We start from the raw sequence: 20,758 nt of genomic DNA, 5'->3' as shown, positions 1-20,758 counted from the left end.
CCTCACCTTGTCACAAAACTCTTTCCCCTTCCCCCCACTTTTCTATTTCTCTAGTAGCACCAGCATTCTCTCAGGAAGACATGACAACTCAAGATTTACCTTTGCTCTTTCCCCTTCCCGATCTCCTACTCTATACTGATTCAAAGCATCAAATCCTATTCATTTCTCCTTAAAATTCTGTCATCTATCAATGAAAGATGTATCAATGTCCTAATCCCTAGTGCCACACACAGAATGGGACCTTATTCAAAAACAGGGTCTTTACAGAGGTAATCAAATTAAACCTAAGTCATGAGGATGGGCTCAAACCCAGTATGACTGGTGTCTTTATAAGAAGGATAAATTTGGATGCAGACAGAGGGAAGATTATGTGAAGACATACAGAAAGAAGATGGCCAGGTGACTGAAGTAACATAACACATCCACAAGCCAAGGACTGCCAGCAAACAACAGTAGCTGGAAAAAGCAGAAAGGATTCTCCCCTAGAGCCTACTCTTTGATTTTTGGACTGCTAGTCTCTAGAACTGAAACAATAAATTTCTTTTGTTTTTAGCCACTCAGTTTTTGGTTCTTTGTTATGGCATCCCTAAAAAACTAAACAGCACCATAAACTGAATTTGGACTCAATTTTCTACCATAACCCCATACCATCAAGCCCACTACTTATCTCTGAATAGCATCCCATCCACCAGTTTTTTCGAGGCCAATTCCTATGCATCATTCTTGCTCCTCTTTCAATTACTGAGGCCTGCTCCCTAAATACTATAGATCTCTTTAATCTGTTGATCTTTCCATTTTTACATCAATAATCTTGTTCAGGCAATCATCATCATGCCCCCCTGGACTACTGTTTACGAAATAATCCCCATGTCCTTGTTTCTCTCTGGTTCATTCACCCTTAGCAAACAGACTCTTTCTAAAATGCTAATCTGACCACACTTTCAGTGGATTACAGTTAGTAGTATCCGTGCTCTCTCAGGACAAAGTCTGATTTTTTTTTTTTTTAATTTTAGATTCAGGGGTAAATGTGCAGGTTTGGGCTTTTAGTGTACTCATCACCCAAATAGTGAACACTGTATCCAATAGGTAATTTCTCAACCCTCCCGTGTTCTAACCCTTCCCACTTTTTGAGTCCCCAGTGTCCCTTATTTCCATCTTTATGTCCATGCATACATACCCACTGCTTAACTCCCAATTATAAGTAGAACATGCAGTTATTTTGTTCAACTTCCTTATAATGGGTGAAAAAAACTTTACATGTTCTGGACTCCAAAACTAAAGAGAAAGAAAAAGACCATCGCTCACTGCTCCCATCTCAAACAGGCAAATATTTTCAAGTTCTGAAACACACCAATGCTTTTCACATCTGTTTGTAACTCTCTTCCCCTTATTTAATCATTCATTCATTTAACACATAAACACAGTGAGTATCCATCATGTGCCAAGTGTAGTTCCAGAAGGTAGATAAACCACAGAAAACAAAGCAAAGTTCCTACCTTCATGAAGCTTACAAGCTTGCGTTCTAAAAGGAGTGGTTAAACAGCTGATAAACAAACAAAAATAAATATACACAAACTCAGAAATGATTCAGTGCTTCAGAGAAAAGTAAAGCAAGCTAAGGGGAATAAGGGAAGTTGGTGTAGGGAAAGGAACAAGATTATGATTTTATATAAGGTGCTCAGAGAAGACCTCCCTGACAAGGTGACACTTAAGAAAAGACTTAAAGATAGTGAGGGAAAAATTTCTGTGGATAACTGAGGGAAGGGTTTTCCAAACGGAAGAGCAAGTGCAAAGGCCCTGACATGGAGCAGACTTGCAGTACTGAAAGACTATCACTGAGCCACTGTGACTGCAGTAGGGGGAAGGAGGAGAATTAGTGCAGATGAGGTTTTAGGGGAGTCAAATGATATATGTCTTAAGCCCATCGTAAACTTTTAAAAAATAATGAGCAAAAACAGAATGACAGTGGAACTTCTTAGTAGCCTGATCTGATATCCATTACAAAAGAATGACTTTGATCCTAGGTAAAGAATAGATCTGTGGAGTAATTCGGAAGCTAATCCAAAGGGAGATAACTAAGAGGATTCTGCAAGGTCCAGGTGACAATGGTGGCTTGAAATGGAGTAGGATATACAGATTCAATGCTATTTCTATCAAACTACCAACAACATTCTTCACAGAATAGAAAAAAAACTATTTTAAAATTCATATGAAACTAAAAAAGAGCCCAAATAGCCAAGGCAATCCTAAGCAAAAAGAACAATGCTGGAGGCATCTCATTACCCAACTTCAAACTGTACAAGGCAACAGTAACCAAAACAGCATGGTACGGGTACAAATACAGGCACATAGACCAATGGAACAGAATAGAGAGCCAAGAAATAGGGCCGCACATCTATGACCATCTGATCTTCAAAAAAGCTGATAAAAACAAGCAATGGGTAAAAGACTCTATTCAATAAATGGTGCTGGGATAACTAACCATATGTAGATGATTGAATCTGGACCCCTTCCTTACACCATACAAAAAAATCAACTCAAGGTGGATTAAAGACTTAAAATGTAAAACCCCAAACTATAAAAATCTTAAAAGACGGCCGGGCGCGGTGGCTCAAGCCTGTAATCCCAGCACTTCGGGAGGCCGAGACGGGCGGATCACGAGGTCAGGAGATCGAGACCATCTTGGCTAACATGGTGAAACTCCGTCTCTACTAAAAAATACAAAAAACTAGCCGGGCGAGGTGGCGGGCGCCTGTGGTCCCAGCTACTCAGGAGGCTGGGGCGGGAGAATGGCGAGAACCCGGGAGGTGGAGCTTGCAGTGAGCTGAGATCCGGCCACCGCACTCCAGCCTGGGCGACAGAGCAAGACTCCGTCTCAAAAAAAAAAAAAAAAAAAAAATCTTAAAAGACAACCAACGCAGTACCATTCAGGACATAGGCACAGGCAAAGATTTCATGACAAAGACACCAAAAGCAACTGTAACAAAAGCGAAAATTGACAAGTGGGATCTAATTAAATTAAAAGCTTGTGCACAGCAAAAGAAATTATTAACAGAGTAAATAGGCAACGTACAGAATGGAAGAAAATTTTTGCAAACTATGCATCTGACAAAGGTCTAATATCCAAGATCTATAAATAACTTAAACAAATTTACAAGAGAGAAACAAACAACACATTGAAAGGTGGTCAAAAAATATGAACAGACACCTCTCAAAAGAAGACATACATGCGGCCAACAAGCATATGAAAAAAAAGCTCAGTTATCACTGATCATTAGAGAAATGCAGATCAAAACCACAATGAGATACCACCTCACATCAGTCAAATGGCTAATATTAAAAAGTCAAAAAATAACAAATGCTGGCAACCTTTCAAAGAAAATGGAACACTTATACACTGTTGGTGGGAATGTACATTAGTGCAACCATCATGGAAAGCAGTATTGTGATTCCTCACAGAGCAAAAAGCAGAACTACCATTCAATCCAGCAATCCCATTACTGGGTATATACCCAGAGGAATACAAATCATTCTACCATAAAGACATAGGCATATGAATGTTCACTGCAGCACTATTCACAATAGCAAAGACATGGAATCAACCTAAATGCCCATCAATGATAGATTAAATAAAGCAAACATGGCACATATACACCATGGAATACTAAGCAGCCATTAAAAAAGAATGAAATCATGTCTTTTGTGGGACCATGGATGGAGGTGGAGGCTATTATCCTTAGCAAATTAACACACAACAGAAAACCAAATACCCCATGTTCTTATAAGTGGGGCTAAATGATAAGAATTTATGAACACAAAGAAGGAAACAACAGACACGGGGCTCTACTTGAGCAGAGAGGTTGAGAGGAGGAAGAGGAGCAGAAAAAGTAACTATTGGGTACTGGGCTTAATACCTGGGTGATGAAATAATATGTACAACAAACAACTGTGACACATGTTTACCTATGTAACAAACTTGCATGTACCTCCAAACCTAAAATAAAAGTTAAAAAATAAAAATAATGCACTCAAAATAAGACGACATTTATGCAGCCAACAAACCTATAAAAAAGTGCTCATCACTAGTCATTAGAGAAATGCAAATCAAAACCACAATGAGATACCATCTCACGCCAGTTAGAATGGTGATCATTGAAAAGTCAGTAAACAGCAGATGCTGGAGAGGACGTGGACAAACAGGAACACTTTTACACTGTTGGTGGGAGTGTAAATTAGTTCGACCATTGTGGAAGACAGTGTGGTGATTCCTCAAGCATCTAGAACTAGAAATACCATTTGACCCAGCAGTCCCATTACTGCATATATACCCAAAGGATTATAAACCATTCTACTATAGAGACACATGCACACGTATGTTTACTGCGGCACTGTTCACAATAGCAAAGACTTGGAACCAACCCAAATGTCCATCAATAATAGACCGCATAAAGAAAATGTGGCACCTATACACCATGGAATACTATGCAGCCATAAAAAGGGTGAGTTATGTCCTTTGTAGGGACATGGATGAAGCTGGAAACCATCATTCTCAGCAAACTAACACATGAATAGAAAACCAAACACTACATGTTCTCACTCATAAGTGGGAGTTGAACAATGAAAACACATGGACACAGGGAGGGGAACATCACACAACAGGGCCTGTTGGGGGGCAGGGGGCTGGGGAAGGGATAGCATTAGGAGAAATACCTAATGTAGATGACGGGTTGATGGGTGCAGCAAACCACGATGGCACATGTATACCTATGTAACAAACCTGCACGTTCTGCACGTGTACCCCAGAATTTAAATAAAAAATATAAATAAATATATAAAACTGGTATGTCAAAGAGAAAAAAATGAAAAAGAAATAAAAGAAAAGGGGTAGAGGTGGTCAGAAACGGCTGGATTCTAATGATGACCAATATATGCACATGTACATGGACAGGCCACTGACTAAAAAAGACATCTGTTTATTACTTTAATAAATTTCAACAATAACAAAGTAATAATTTCAAATGGGTAAAGATTTTTATTTCGCTCCTACTCATAAGAAAAAATTCACGAGACAGAAGAGAAACTCTAGAAGCCAAATTGATTTCTTACAGGAAAAAAAAAAAAAAGTCGTACTTTCGAATTTGGTATGATTCTCCCAAGGCAGGGCTTTCACATAGTGGCTCTGTATTGATGAAAGTATTCCCCTCCCTACACCTGGTTTAAAGTTGCTGCAGGAATTTTATTCTTTTTCTGAGGGATCATCTTTAATATATTCTACCTAGTGATGTAATTCTAAAATCTTAGCTGGTAACTCAATGTGTAAAGTGGTGAATGTATTAAAACAATGACTTTGGGTACAGTAGCTCTGATTATCACATCCCTTTTAAACTTCATTTATACAAGGCGATCCCTTTTGACTGAAGGAGCATTCAGATTTTATACTGCATTCACATGTGAGAATTTCATTTTATTAATCTGGAGCACTCCCAGTGCTATCAGGTCAATTTAATCACTCACTAGCAATTAAAAATATGGCAACAATACTACTATTGGGGTCGCTGCATATCATTTTCCTGTAAAACAAAAATTGAGATTTTTTTTTTACTTCCTTAAAACTTAGCTAAAGTTGTTATTCAACTGTTTTTCTTAAAAGTGAGTTCTCGGCCGGGCGCGGTGGCTCAAGCCTGTAATCCCAGCACTTTGGGAGGCCGAGACGGGCGGATCACGAGGTCAGGAGATCGAGACCATCCTGGCTAACACGGTGAAACCCCGTCTCTACTAAAAAAATACAAAAACTAGCCGGGCGAGGTGGCGGGCGCCTGTAGTCCCAGCTCCTCGGGAGGCTGAGGCAGGAGAATGGCGTAAACCCGGGAGGCGGAGCTTGCAGTGAGCTGAGATCCGGCCACTGCACTCCAGTCTGGGCGACAGAGCGAGACTCTGCCTCAAAAAAAAAAAAAAAAAAAAAAAAAAGTGAGTTCTCTCATTTATTGGTATCAAAAAAATTCTTAAATATCATTTAAGTCTTATATCTATAATATACATAATGTTTTCATTTAAAAATTGAACATTCAAAAAATTAACACATTTCTAGCTTTATGGAAAATAAGAAAAACGAGTTTCCAAGAACAGAAAAGAGAATGTTTAAAATGTAAGAAAACAGCTTTACCATCAATAAGCATCCGAGAATACAGTCGTTCTTCTGAAGTATCTAACATAAGTTACATCATCAGACCTATATTAATGTAGGTCTTCACAGTAATATTTGATTTTTCAGAATCGTTAAGAGACGGTTTCAGCATCTTCAAACTGTCCCATACTTTGTCCATTAACTTACTCTTTGTCCATGTTCGAGACCAGTCTGGCCAACAGCGTGAAACCCCGTCTCCACCAAAAATACAAAAAAACTTTGTCGGGTGTGGTGGCGTGCATCTGTGATCCCAGCTACTCAGGAGGCTGAGAGAGGGGAATTGCTTGAACCAGGGAGGCGGAGGTTGCAGTGAGCCAAGATAGCACCACTGCACTCCAGCCTGGGTGACAGAGACTCCATCTCAAAAAACAAAACAAAATTCTACATTTTCTTCCCCACTCCAGGGGAAACCACTGGGTAACAGTATTCATGTCAATATCATATATCTACTGTTAGGTGAGGAGAAGGCCAGGAATTTTGTTCCAGAACTTAAAACCCAAGCAGGTGAATATGCAAGAGTGAAAACACTCACAAAAACCAGAGGTTCAAGGCCCCCTGATTCTGCCTGAAAACCTCAAAATGTGAATGAAACAATGAGGGGGACATTAGATCTTCGAGAGCTTCCGACCACATAAGGAAAACATTTCCTAGGTTGAAAGGGTGTCAGCATAGAAGAAACCAAAGACTTTATTTTAAACCATTAAAAAAACCAACTCATATTCCTATCTGGTGGAAATACATTAAAGGTCTACAGACAAAATTCTTAGTCTCTCAAGATTAAGGAAAAATAAATTTAAGAACAGTCTTTATAGACCTGATCTAGTCCTAAGTAGAGGACTTTCTATTCTCATTTGCCATCTTATCACAAGTTTCTAGTAGAATACTCTTTCTTCCTTTCTCTACCCTACTATATAGAATATAAAGTATTTTTAAAAATCAATACTACATTATATTTATCATATGAAAATAAATTATTTACAAAAGAAGGCTCAAAACTACATCGAAAACTTCAAGTCTGAAATGAAGAAATATTTAAAAGTATAAAAAGCTTCCTTAAACTGTTGCTCAGGTATTTATTATAGATGTGTCCTTAAACTAGTAAATTTCCTCTATGTTGGGAGAAAAAGGATCCCAAATAAAGACAAAATGGATATAACATAAACTGATAATACATATAACACAACAAATTCATGGACTCTGGCACTCTATCTTGTTATCATTATAGATGGAAAAACAGGTACAATCTGTCAACAATCAAGTCCAGAAAAAAAGTAGTTTAATCAGAAGGACAAATATTTCCAGATTTTAAAACATAACTCACTGTGACATTTAAAATCTACAAAGAATATTTCTGCACCACCCTGATTATTCTGTAACAGAATTAGACTTTTTAAATCAAATGAAAGCCAGAAGAATTAAAGACTACCTGAGCCAGGAAGTTTGTTAGAATTACCATATGACCCAGCAATTCAACGAGTAAATGTATATACATGTTCACTGCAGCACTATTCACAATAGCCAAAAGATAGAAACAGCCCAACTGTCCCTCAAGGGATGAATGGATAAACTGTGATATACACAACAATGACATATTGTTCAGCCATAAGAAGAAATGAGATACTGACAAATGCTAAGATATGGACAAACCTTAAAAACGCTGCTAAGTGAATGAAGCCAGACACAAAAGTCACTATTATTCCACTTAAATGAAATATCTATATTATATTATTCCACTTATATGAAATATCCAGAATAGGTAAATCTACACAGTCAGAACACAGACTGGGAGGAGTATAGGGACAGGTGAAATTGATTAATGGATACAGATTTCCTTTTGAGGTGATGAAAATGTTTTAGAACTAGATAGAGGTGGTGGAATGCACACTTTTAAACACTTGATTTTACGTTATGTTAATTTTATGTTATCTTAAAAAATAAAATAAATAATAATGCTGCTACATCACCAGTAATAAGACATCATTTACCACTGGTATCATACACTGAGTGTATCAGAGGACACCATCTCTACAGTATCCTTCCCAATAATGTATAACCTTAGTCTGATCACGAGAAAATACCAGACAAGGCCAAATTGACGGATATTCTAAAATATAACTGACTAGTGAGTACTATCCAAAAGTCTCAAGGTCATGAAAGACAAGGAAAGACTAAAGAAGTATCACACACTGGGGTAGACTAAGGAGACCTGACAACCAAATGTAATGTGGGTTTCTAGATTAGGTCCTGAAACAGAAAAAGGAAATGGTGGAAAAACTAGTAAAATATGAACTAAATCTGCAATTTCATTAATAGTACTATAATAATGTTAATTTCTTAGTTTTGAAAATTAAAGTATGGTTACATAAGATGATTAACCTTGGGGGAGCTGGGAGAAGGATACTATTTCTGCAACTCTTAAATTATTTCAAAATAAAAAGGAAAGTAAGAAGGAATGAAGGGAAGGAAGGATGGGAGAATGAGGCCTAGCAACCAACCTTAACTTCCTTCATGAACACATATATTAAGAAAATGCTGACATAAATTAAGTGAATAAGGATTAGAGGGGTTATTCTAATGGCAAGAAATAATTCACAAAATTTGCATCTACTTAGGAGATATGCATTCTTTTTGGGGTGAGGGAGTAGATTCAAACAGTCAAGTCAGCTTAATTAAATTTTACAAATCAGGTTATGCAGAATTTAAACTAGTATTGACATTTTCAATGGCAGACTTCAAAATTAAAACAAGCCAAGTCAAAGGAAAAAAATAAAAACGCAATACTTATAATTCCTATAGGTTCCTACTATATTTTAAATTTAATATAAAATGAGAAAAGCATATTCATTTTAGCAACATGACTAGAATTACACTGACTTAAATATGATAATTTAATCAGATTTAGTTTTACTTTAAATCTGTAACCTTCTACTTAGACACATAATTAAATGATTGAAAAAAATTTTGATATGTAATTAAAAATCAGTTTGTGTCTGGACATAAAATTCTTAGTTGCCATGCCACTTATGTAGGAGGTAACCTTCTATCAAAAACAATTATCTTGAAAATGTATACACCAATCATTTTAAAAATGAAACCCACCAATATAAATTATACAAACTTCCACTTTCATTAATCATATTCACATCCTGGCATCCAAATACAATATATAACCATAATCCTAATAACGAGAAGATAATCATCTTCGTTAAACCTGCTAATTATAGGCTGAGGATCCCTAATTTGAAAATCTGAAATCTGAAATACTACAAAATCTGAAACTTTTTGAATGCTGATGTGATGCTCAAAGGAAATGCTCATTGGAGCAAATATTCCAAAATCAGAAAAAAAGCCAATTTCCGAAATACTTCTCATCCCAAGCATTTTGGATAAGAAATATTCAGCTTGCACTAAAACGACAGAGACATTTAAATATACTTGATCTTAGCCCAAAGGCCAAGAAGTGATACAGACATTTAAAATAATGTTAAGAACCACGTATTTTCACTCTCAGAAGAAAGTAACCCTGTTGACACTTTGATTTCATACTTTCAGCCCCCAGAAAAGAAAATACATTTCTGTTTTTAAGCCATACAGTCTGTAGAACTCTGTTACAGCAACCTTAGGACACTAATACAGCTATTATGCAGCAAATGAAGCAGTGTACTCCTGTATTCACTCAGTAGCCTTTGCCTAGAACATCTTTCAGATTAAAGGAGCAATTTTCTCAACTCCTATAGACCAGCATACTTTATTGAAACTGGCAATTACAATCACTCTCTCAAAGAAGCTGCCTCAAATCCAGTCTCTGAACCATGGCTGCTGGTTGTATACCACACCAGCTACAATAAATCGGACATTGGATTGGCACGAGGCTCAGGGTCATCAGTAAACCAGAACCTTCACAACTTGGCTCTTTTGAAAGGATGGGCTGCTTCAAATTTTCTGTGTCTCTCAAACAATTTGAAAAATCTATGGAGAAACCTGCCTTCAACCTTAGTTGCTGAGATAGGAAAGTTAACAATGCAAGCCAAAATGATACGGAAACAGAAACTCCTGCTGGTAGCCAGACAGAAAAGATGGCATACAGAGTAATAATAAAAGTTTGTTTGATATGTTCCCTGAAAACCAAAACTACTTCCTATAATCTTAAAAGCAGGCCCTGTTCTCAGATTCCCGCGAAAGCCCCTACTCCTATTCCTGCTACCCACACATCTTTTAGACATGAACTAACTTCAGACACTCCTCTCAAACACAATCCAAAGTAAAACAGAAACAGAGATGACCCAAATCCAGACCCTACTCTTCAGTTCATTCCAGTGTATGTCAAATAATACTTTTTTAAATATAAGCTGAACTATGTGCTGAATGCATTTCATACACTTTCATATATTTTTTCACTAGAAAATGATGAACCAGATATTTATCATCAAACTACACATGAATATACATATAAAAAATGCACACTCTAATAGAATAGTTCAAGCACCGAGGCCCACACTGCTGATGCAATGAGGTACAGATTTGTTAAGGCATGACGGGATGGCTGGCTCTCCAAAGGTGTCATGGGAAAATCATTATCCTATGAATGTAATAGGTTCCAGGTCTAGCCTTCAGCCACAATGACTAAAAACTGGAGACTGATAGAAACTTGCCCAAGGACACACAAGTAGCAAGTAAAAAGGCCCGAATTTGAACCGTGTCTGCTGAAGTCTACCTTTTAATCACTATTCCACTACCAAAAGAAAACAAACAAACAAACAAAAAACGTGGAGCATCCATCTGCACCTCCCTGCATATATCTCTATACAGAGAGAGGTAGAAACCAGAATATTAAAAATCTCCCAACAAAAGCTAGGATGAGTACTACCAACTTCAACCTTTGGGCCTTTACTTGGGGATGGCAGCCAATCCACTCTCCACCCTCAATGGACAAATTCTTTCTTTCTTTTCTTTCTTTTTTTTTTTTCAAGACAGAGTCTCACTCTGTCGCCAGGCTGGAGTGCAGTGGCACAATCTCAGCTCACTGCAACCTCTGCCTTCCGGGTTCAAGCGATTCCCCTGTCTCAGCCTCTCGAGTAGCTGGGACTACAGGCATGCGCCACCATGCCCGGCTAATCTTTTGTATTTTAGTAAAGACAGGGTTTCACCATGTTGGCCAGGATGGTCTTGATCTGCTGACCTCATGATCTGCCTGCCTCGGCCTCCCAAAGTGCTGGGATTACAGGCATGAGTTACCATGTCCGGCCAGACAAATTCTTTCTTTAGCTGCATCAATATAGTCATTCACATAAGTGGCCAAGGCTTCCAAGCCCATCAGTCATTCTGCCTCTTTAGAGACTTTGTATCTCTGTATCTACTCTTTCTTCCCTGTGCAGATTTTAAACTCTCAACACCTTTCTTATTTCCCTTATGACCAGCTACTTGAGTAAAGCCTTTCTGCAACTCCAATTTATTAATAACAAACATATTCAGTAAATTTCACTGTTGAAAATTCAGCTATAGGCCGGGCGCGGTGGCTCAAGCCTGTAATCCCAGCACTTTGGGAAGCCGAGACGGGCGGATCACGAGGTCAGGAAATCGAGACCATCCTGGCTAACACGGTGAAACCCCGTCTCTACTAAAAATACAAAAACTAGCCGGGCGAGGTGGCGGGCGCCTGTAGTCCCAGCTACTCGGGAGGCTGAGGCAGGAGAATGGCGTAAATCCGGGAGGCGGAGCTTGCAGTGAGCCGAGATCCGGCCACTGCACTCCAGCCCGGGCGACAGAGCAAGACTCCGCCTCAAAAAAAAAAAAAGAAAAGAAAATTCAGCTATTTTATGCAAAAACATAAATACAGTCATGTGCTGTATAATGACATTTCAGTCAATGTCAGACCACATATAGGATGGTGGTCCCTTAAGATTATAACACTGTAATTTTACTGTTCCTTTTCTATGTTTAGATAAACAGATACCATTGTGTTACAACTGCCTACAGCATTCAGTACAGTAACATGCTGTACAGGTTTGTAGCCAAGAGCAATGGGCTACATCATATAGCCTAGGTATGTGGCAGTCTGTACATCATCTAGTTTTGCATAAGTACATTCTATGATGTTCATACCAAGAAGAAATCACCTAACAACCATATCTCAAAACCTGTTCCCATCATTAAGTGGAGCATGATTGGATACTTAAATATCCATTAACTCCATTCATTCAATTAGCTATCTGATTTCCTGCTATGTATACTACTATGTATATTGTCTACATGCTAAAAGTACAAAGATTATAACACCACTCTGTCCTCAAGTTGTTCAAAAATCCAGTAGAAGGGAGTTAGAAGTTTAGAAGAAATTATAGTTGCTCTTAGTAAACAGCCCAGCAGTCTAAAACAGGAAAAACTGCATAAGATGAAGCTTCAGGATGAATAGAAGGGAAGGGTATTAAAAGCATAGTAAAAATACATGTCAATGCAGAAAAGCAAAGAGAAGAAAAAATGGAAGACTCCCAGCCAAAAGGCAACGTGTTCAGAATTATTAAATCATGTGGCAGGAAAGTAAGACCACTAGGGTGTTTACAACCTTTTATCTACTCTGATATATGAGACAGTTACAGCTTTTTTTTTTTTTTTAAAGTCAGGGTTTCACTCTGTCATTCAGGCTGGAGTGCAGTGCCACAATCTCGGTTCACTGCAACCTCAACCTCCATCTTCCAGATTCAAGCAATCTTGTGCCTCAGCCTCCCAAGTAGCTGGGATTGCAGGCATGCACCACCACACCCCACAAATTTTTGTATTTTTCAGTACAGACAGGGTTTTGCCATGTTGGCCAGCCTGGTCTCCTGATCTCGGGTGATCCACCCGCCTATGCTTCCCAAAGTGCTGGCATTACAGGTGTGAGTCACTGCGCCCAGCCAGTTATAGTTCTTAATACAAGAGAAATCATCAAATAGGAAGGTATATCAGAATTTGGGAGACAGACTTGTAAAAGGTCCATGCAAGATTCAGATTCCCCATCCTTAGGAAGTAAATGTTCCCTCCCATGACTGAGAATCACCAGAAGGGGAAGGGAACTTTTCACCAGAACAAAAACATAATGAGATCTACCATTGAGAAAGACTATTTTGAGATTATACACTACACATCCATACTTGGGAATACTATGAAGCTTTAAAAATAGAATGAGTGGATTTGTGTGAGCACATGGATCTATGTGCTCACATGGAGCTAAGTTCAAAAAGAAAAAGTCAAGGTGCTGAATAATATCTATCATATGAATATTCTGGCACAGAGATTAGGGAGTCCAGATGATAAATAAGGTCTAATCAGAATAAGAAGAGCTGATTCCAGAGATAAGCATCTAGGAAGAATCAACAACACCTGTTAGAGGTTATGGATAAAGGAGAGGAAGGCATCTAGAATGCCTTGTTTTTTAATCCTAAAAAAGGTAAAGAGATTGCTTTCTATTCTGCTCGTTGCTTATCAACCTATTTAATTTAAAACTACTTTGAATCAATTTATTACAATTCCAAATTAGTGGTATTTGTAATACTGCATTTTGACATACGTAAGAGCTAAAGAAATTTATTAACAGTGGATGAATTGACAGGAAAATACAGCCTTTCATCCTTCAGGAAAACATGCAAACAAATACTACCAACCAGGGACAGACAATTCAAACCTCACACTTACATTTGCTCCAATATTCCCTGAGGAATTTTTTTTCTTACATACCAGTATTTTTAGTCCTTCCTAACTTAAATCCAGGATAAGATCTTTCTGCCATCAATTTAGAACTCTTCATTTCCAGTACTCTCATTCTCAGTCATTAAAGTAAGCATTTCAATATATAAATTACACAATTATACTTTAATACTTGAAAAAACCCTAGTTACACATGGAAAAGTAAACCACTGAGAATTTGGGCCCACAGAAATATACTGCCTTCCTTTGGGGGGAGGGACAAATAGTGATGATGTATGACAGTTTCTTGAGAAAATGTCACTAACATTTATTTAATAATGTAATCTCCTTACACTCTATCTGTGTCAGGCAATATTTACAATTTTTCCAATCTCCATGTAACAAAGAAAGCCCAAGCAACTACAAAATACCTAACTAGTATTTCTTTCCACAACATGATTTTCATTTCTGTGTTCTGTAAATAAGAAAATAATTAATTAAAAGCCATAGTACTAATAAAAATGCAAAAAGAGAAAGAAACTAAAATCCTGATCAAGGAGTAGATTAGAACTTTTATAATGCTTATAGAAGAGACTCCACTTGTTGCAAATCCAACATCCATTTTTACCTTTCCCCTCCCATAACTCAGGAGAAGCTGACCTACCCAGACTCTCTCAAGCTCCAGGGCTAGATCCCGAATCAAATGCTGTAATACCAACTTTCCTGCAAGTGGTTCAGAAACCCAAACTTAATTAAACCAAATAGCACATGGTGATTGTTACTGGTCCAAAGATAACATGTGATCTAAACGGGGCCAATCAAACTGAAGGGAAAAACCTTTAGTCTACAATACTGAGAAAAATTCTTGTTTCCCTACTGGAACTGAAGAATGTTTGTTGTTCCAGCTACAGATAGTAGCTATCCTATAAACATGAAGGAAACCAGCCTGAAGATAAATTTAAAAAAACAGATAAGTCAGGCTGATACCTTGCTCGTATAGTGCTTGGAGATCAAGCCCTAGAAGCTCCCCTACCTATAGTTTCCACTGTGGGAAAAAATCAACTTCATTCTGGAATAAGGCAGACTATTTGGGAGTTTCCGTTATTAAAAGACGGAACCAGCATAATTTTAAGTATTTTTAAATAGTCTCTCAAAAATAAGTACCTATGTGAAAGCTATTTGAAACTTGGAAACAGCTTTAATAAACAACATTTTATAAACAAATTACAATCTTTAGAAGTCTAACATAAGCTTTCTTAAATCCACTAAAAGCTCAGTCACAAAAATCTACATGACCACTTAATAGACAAATAAATAACAGGTATAAGCTAGTTTAATCTGATTGCATAAAAATGTTTATAATACACTTCTCAATAAAGAAAAATTGAATTATAACCCAAGGGTGGGTTAATTTGTACAAATTTTGAATAATGTCGCAAATATTTCCAAAACAGATGCTAAGAGACTCTATAAGGACACTCGGCTCAATCAGAAGCCAGATTAAAGTCCCATCTGGAGCCTAATGGCTCCATGGTTCCATTACAATTACCCAAGTCACCAAAAGTGAGACTTAATGGCTATACATCACAGAATCTCTCTTTGAAGTATATATAGTCTTATCCCCAAAACCAGAAAATCAAGTCATAAAAATAATTTTGTGTGTATATACACAGACACAAGAGATTTGGTAGATATCCAAATGCTGCTGTATTTGTTCATGGACATTGAACTTTTTCTATATGATTTTTCACTGGTTATTCATTAGTACCTTTTTTTTTTTTTTTTTTTTGACAGAGTCTTACTGTGTCACCAGACTGGAGTGCCGTGGCGCGATCTCGGCTCACTGCAACCTCTCTGCCTGCCTGCCTCCCAGGTTCAAGCAGTTCCCCTGCCTCAGCCTCCTGAGTAGCAGGGACTACAGATGCCTGCCACCTCGCCTGCTAATTTTTTATATTTTAGTACAGACAGGGTTTCACCATGTTGGCCAGGATGGTCTTGACCTCCTGACCTTGTAATCTGCCCACCTCGGCCTCCCAAACTGCTGATATCACAGGCGTGAGCCACCACACCTGGCCAGCATCTTCTTAAAAGTGTTTTTGGACACAGTTGCTAGGATAGTACATCACCTTCATTTGAAATGGGAAGGACAAAGTTCACCTGTCTCCCCCAACCCTCCCTTTTTTTTAAGACAAGGTCTTACTCTGTCGCCCAGGCTGCTGTGCAGTGACACAATCATAGCTCAATGCATCCTCAAACTCCTGGGTTCAAGTAATCCTTCCATCTCAGCCTCCCAAATAGCTAGGACTACAGCTATGCATCACACGTCCAGCTAATTTTTTAATTTTTTTGTAGAGACAGGGTCTTGCTATGTTACCCAGGTTGGTGGTCTGTAACTCCTGGCCCCAAGCAATCCTCTCACCTTGGCATCTCAAAGCACTGGGATTACAGGCACGAACCACCACACCCAGCCCACTTTTTCCTTTAACATCAGCCTTGAAAGTAACTCAGATACCTGGAATTATCTCTTTCATATTTATCTTCTCATATCCTAGCATAGACATTATTTCTCATTAAATCAGGAAAACTTAGTTAGGCCATTTTGTCTCCTAATTTTCATGGCTAGAAGTTGCCACAGTGCCAAAGAAGTTTAGAAGAGGTTACCTGGAAAGCATTCGAATATTAGCATCCAGACCAATGCTATTAAAAGTATAGTCTGATTTCACTGCCTGACCATGAACCGTTAGTTAAAAATATTTTATAGCAATTTGACAAAGTAATGAGACAATATTTTATGTATTTGATTTTTTTCTCTAGAGTAGGATAGGGTCCCAAATTTGAAGGTTGAATTCCACTTGAAAATGTCTGCTGACCTAACAAGGTGCTTTGTTTTACTCTTTTAATTTGAATGCCTTTAGATAGAACCCAAGCCATCTGATTAGCTAAAGTGGTAAGTTATTTGCAACTGTTATCTGGTCAGTCCCAGAAGGCATCTGAGTGTCCAAAGATCTACTGGACAAGTGTTTCTCAAATTGTAACACCCCTTAGTAGGTAAGGAAAGCAATTTAGTGAAGTTTTTTTTAAATAATATCTGGCACTGCATGGCATGATATGTATGGCATGACACACAAAAAGTAGAAACACAGTATGTTTATATACACACATACATATACTTGTATGTGTTTATGTACATGTGTGTCTGCGGTTGTGATTTAAATTTTTACTGGGGTTCATGGGCAAAAAAAAACGGAATGAACAGCACTGTACCAGACCAATATCTTCATTTCATAGATGCAGAAGCTGAGACTCAAGGTCACAGCCAGCTGGAAGCAATTCCAGTGTGCTTTTCTTTACATTCATGATTGTAAGTTTGCATGTACACTGAGGTCTGCAAAGCCAATACACAGAAAATACAGTATATAGGCCCCAAAACTGATTATTTTAAAATCCTAGATCAATTAAAACTTTATTAGGTATTTTTTAAGTTTTAAATACTAAAGATGAAAATTTTTATGTAGAACGATATATATTTGATTACATAAAAATTTAAAATGGTTATATGACCCAAAAATAAAAAATCCAAACAAATAATACCAAATTCCTCAACTCACTAGTTTAAAAAAAAAAATCAAACACAGAAAAAAAAAATGACATACTACAAAAGACTGATCTTCTTAATATATAATATAGTAATTAAATATGAGAAAAATACCTGAGTAACAGGTAAATCGTATTAAGAGGTAAATTATAAAATAAATGTAAATGGTCAATAGCATTAAAAACGGGTACATTACAACAAGACACTACTTTTCTCTTATAAAATTAGCAAAGATGTTTTCTTTTTAAGTATTAATACGAGTATTGATGTAAAAAATTCAGGAATCAAAATTGCTGGCAGAAATGAAACTTGTAGAGTTTGCAGTAAGTATCAGAAGACTTGTAATTACCCTTCTAAACAGTAAGTCCATTTCTGGAATTTAGCCTATGGAAATAATGAGGGATATATGCAAACACTATTAAAAGTAGTTTGAATGCAGTAGTATATGGAACAGTGGAAAATTCTAATAACCTAAATAGTCATCTATGGGAACTGGTTAAAAAATATATAGTACATCTATATAATAATAGAATGTTACACAACTATTAAAAGAGATGATATAGGCTTACCTTTCCTGCTCACAATATACTATTAAATGAAAAAAGTAATAGATGCAAAAAAATCCCATTTTTCATATAAAAAACTTATAAAATACATTTAATCCATTCTTACAATAACCCAACATATTTAGAATAAATGGACAAATGCATTTTTACAGTGAATTTTCTAACAAAATCATTTTCTTCTTCTTCTTTTTTTTTTTCTGAGACAGAGTCTCACTCTGTCACCCAGGCTGGAGTGTCATGGCATGATCTCAGCTCACTGCAACCACCGCCTCCCGGGTTAGAGCAATTCTCCTGCCTCAGCCTCCTCAGTAGCTGGGATTACAGGCACACACCACCATGCCCAGCTAATTTTTTTTTTTTTTTTGTATTTTTAATAGAGATGGAGTTTCACCATATTGGCCAGGATGGTCTTAATCTCATGACCTCATAATCCACCCGCCTCGGCCTCCCAAAGTGCTAGGATCACAGGCGTGAGCCACTATGCCCAGCCAGAAAACGATTTTTAGAGATACCTAATATAATGTATTAAAAAATGCAAACATTCTTAAAACGGGTCTCGATACCAAAGACCATTTTCAACAGTAACACTGAATATACAATTGCATGGATAAAGTTAAATTTTACAAAAGATGCCAATGGTATGGATACAAGATGCCAATGGTATGGATACAAATTCTTTTCACTTCTTTTGCATTCTGATACGGAGGGAGAGAGGGACAGACAAAAAGAGAGGCAGAGAGAGATGAAGAGGACAATTTGCATTTTAGCTTTCTTCTCATCCCAAAAATGATTTAGTATAAGACACCACTCCAAACAAAGTGAACACATTATAAGACAAAAGAAAACAATTCAAGAAACAAGGATAAAAGAACAGAACACTACCACTGTACCAGTTAAGGCTATTGATTATAAACAACAGATACATCTTCTAGTGAATCTAAGTCAAAAAGGAATTTATTGGCTAGGTACTAGATAGTTCGGAACACTGGGAAAGGTTGGAGAATCCAGCTTGGACAGGAATCAAGGAAGGCAAATCACAGAAAAATGTTTGCCTCCACAGCCTTGAATGAAGCCTGGAACTTATGTTACTGCATCAAGGGTTACAGGCTCTTTTAGAATTTGTCTAGCAGCCTTTCTGATTTTTACCGAAAAGTCCCGCAATATTTAAAACAAAAAAGAAGAAGAAAGAAAGGAAAAAAAAGAAGAAGAAAGAAAGGAAAAAAAAAAAAAAAGAATTACAGGCCAGGAGGAAGCATCTCAGTGGCAGCTCTTAGCCTCATGCCCATGGTCTTTCCAGCTGTCAAGGTGCAACTCTTTAACTATAGAAGGGCCTCATGCTAGCCTTTAGGCTTCCTGAATCTTGAGGGGTGAGAAGCAGCCTCCTATCTAACCTAGAAAGGGGCTTAGTAAGGCCCCAGGCAATGAAAACCACAAATGTCATCTAGGAAGACCAACTCTTTGTAGTAGAACTGAAGTGTCTTTACTTTTACTCAGTGTCTTGCTCATATCTTTATAAAAGTTTGCAAACTGAAAGTTGATTAAAAAAATTAGTGCAAATCTCTTTAACATCATTTTATTAGATTTGTTTGGTACCATTTTCAGTGTATTTCCAAGGCAAAAACGTACTCTTCCTAAAGTAGTTCTATCAACCAACAGTAGACTGAGCAATTTGGATGGGGTCTAGCAAGTTTCTTAATACACTATAAGTATTGCCTCTTGCTTTATATTCTATCCGTCTGCTAATTTGGTTTCTTGCTTGCCTTTTTTGCTGCAGCTGTGCACCGGGTTAACTGTTTCAATGGTTTTCCTACAATAACTCACAAATTTTTTCCTGATCAGTGTGCTGTATGATTGGTTCTTTGTTCCTAAGATAATTATTTTACATTTGTCTACACTGAACTGCATTTGCCATCTGCTGGCCCAATCACCTAAACAATCCAAATCTTTTTGAATCTGATTGCATTGTTCCTCATTATTTCCCCTAGCTCCAATTTTAGGATCATCTGCAAACTCTGAGATCTTTTCTTTAAAGCTTGGACACATTTTATTTTAATATAGAGGGGTTTTTTTGTGTGTGTGACCCTTTAGACACTCCAGCTGAAATCCTTTTCCAACTAGAAAAGTTTCCAAAAAGCTTATCCAAAGATACCTTCCACTTATGCAGTCAAAGTGACGCTAGAAACAAAGCTAAATAGTACTCATTCTATTTCATTTTTCTATACATTGCCATGTTTTTAAAAGTATTATGTCTTCTAAGTTCTTCTCTTCAAAGTATAAATATTTTTAGGTAATGCAGTAATTATATTTTCTAATTTGAACATTCATGGCAACTGTTTTTGCAATAACTTTCCTAAACTACACAGGACAAATTTTTCAGCAACTCCCTATACATAAGGCATTTCATTTAGTCATAAAAATATTTATTGAGCACACATTAGTAATTAGCATTAGATACACTGCAGTCTTATGACCTTGGTCCAATTATTTATCTCCCAAAACTTCTGTTTCCTACTGACAAAGAAGATTTCAGAAGATAACTTCTAAGCACCCATCCACCTCTAGCATTCTGAATTACCTTTTATCTATAAAGTAACATTCTAGAATCACCATTTCTAAAATTTTTCTCCTTCAGATTTTCCAAACATCATTTCATTATAAGCACTCAAATAATTCATTAATTTTTGCAACATTTTAGAACTGCAAAATTGTATATACTTATTTAGCAGTATTTACCCTTCAACTTAGACTTGA

The 20,758-nt window shown here is 37.2% G+C and overlaps 1 protein-coding gene and 1 non-coding gene across 4 annotated transcripts in view; one reads left to right on the top strand and one right to left on the bottom strand.

The window, feature by feature from the left end:
• The window catches only part of TBC1D5 (TBC1 domain family member 5), a 578,111-nt gene that overhangs the window by 485,291 nt on the left and 72,062 nt on the right, over positions 1-20,758 (bottom strand). The window lies entirely within an intron of this gene.
• Positions 19,103-19,165, top strand: LOC115892150. Its single transcript, XR_004052037.1, has one exon. It is a non-coding gene; the product is annotated as a U7 small nuclear RNA (small nuclear RNA).

The sequence above is a fragment of the Rhinopithecus roxellana genome, chromosome 1 (genome assembly GCF_007565055.1).
Source record: "Rhinopithecus roxellana isolate Shanxi Qingling chromosome 1, ASM756505v1, whole genome shotgun sequence".
NCBI lineage: Eukaryota > Metazoa > Chordata > Mammalia > Primates > Cercopithecidae > Rhinopithecus > Rhinopithecus roxellana.
Note: the sequence above shows the minus strand (reverse complement) of the source record. Positions and strands in the feature narration are given on the sequence as shown.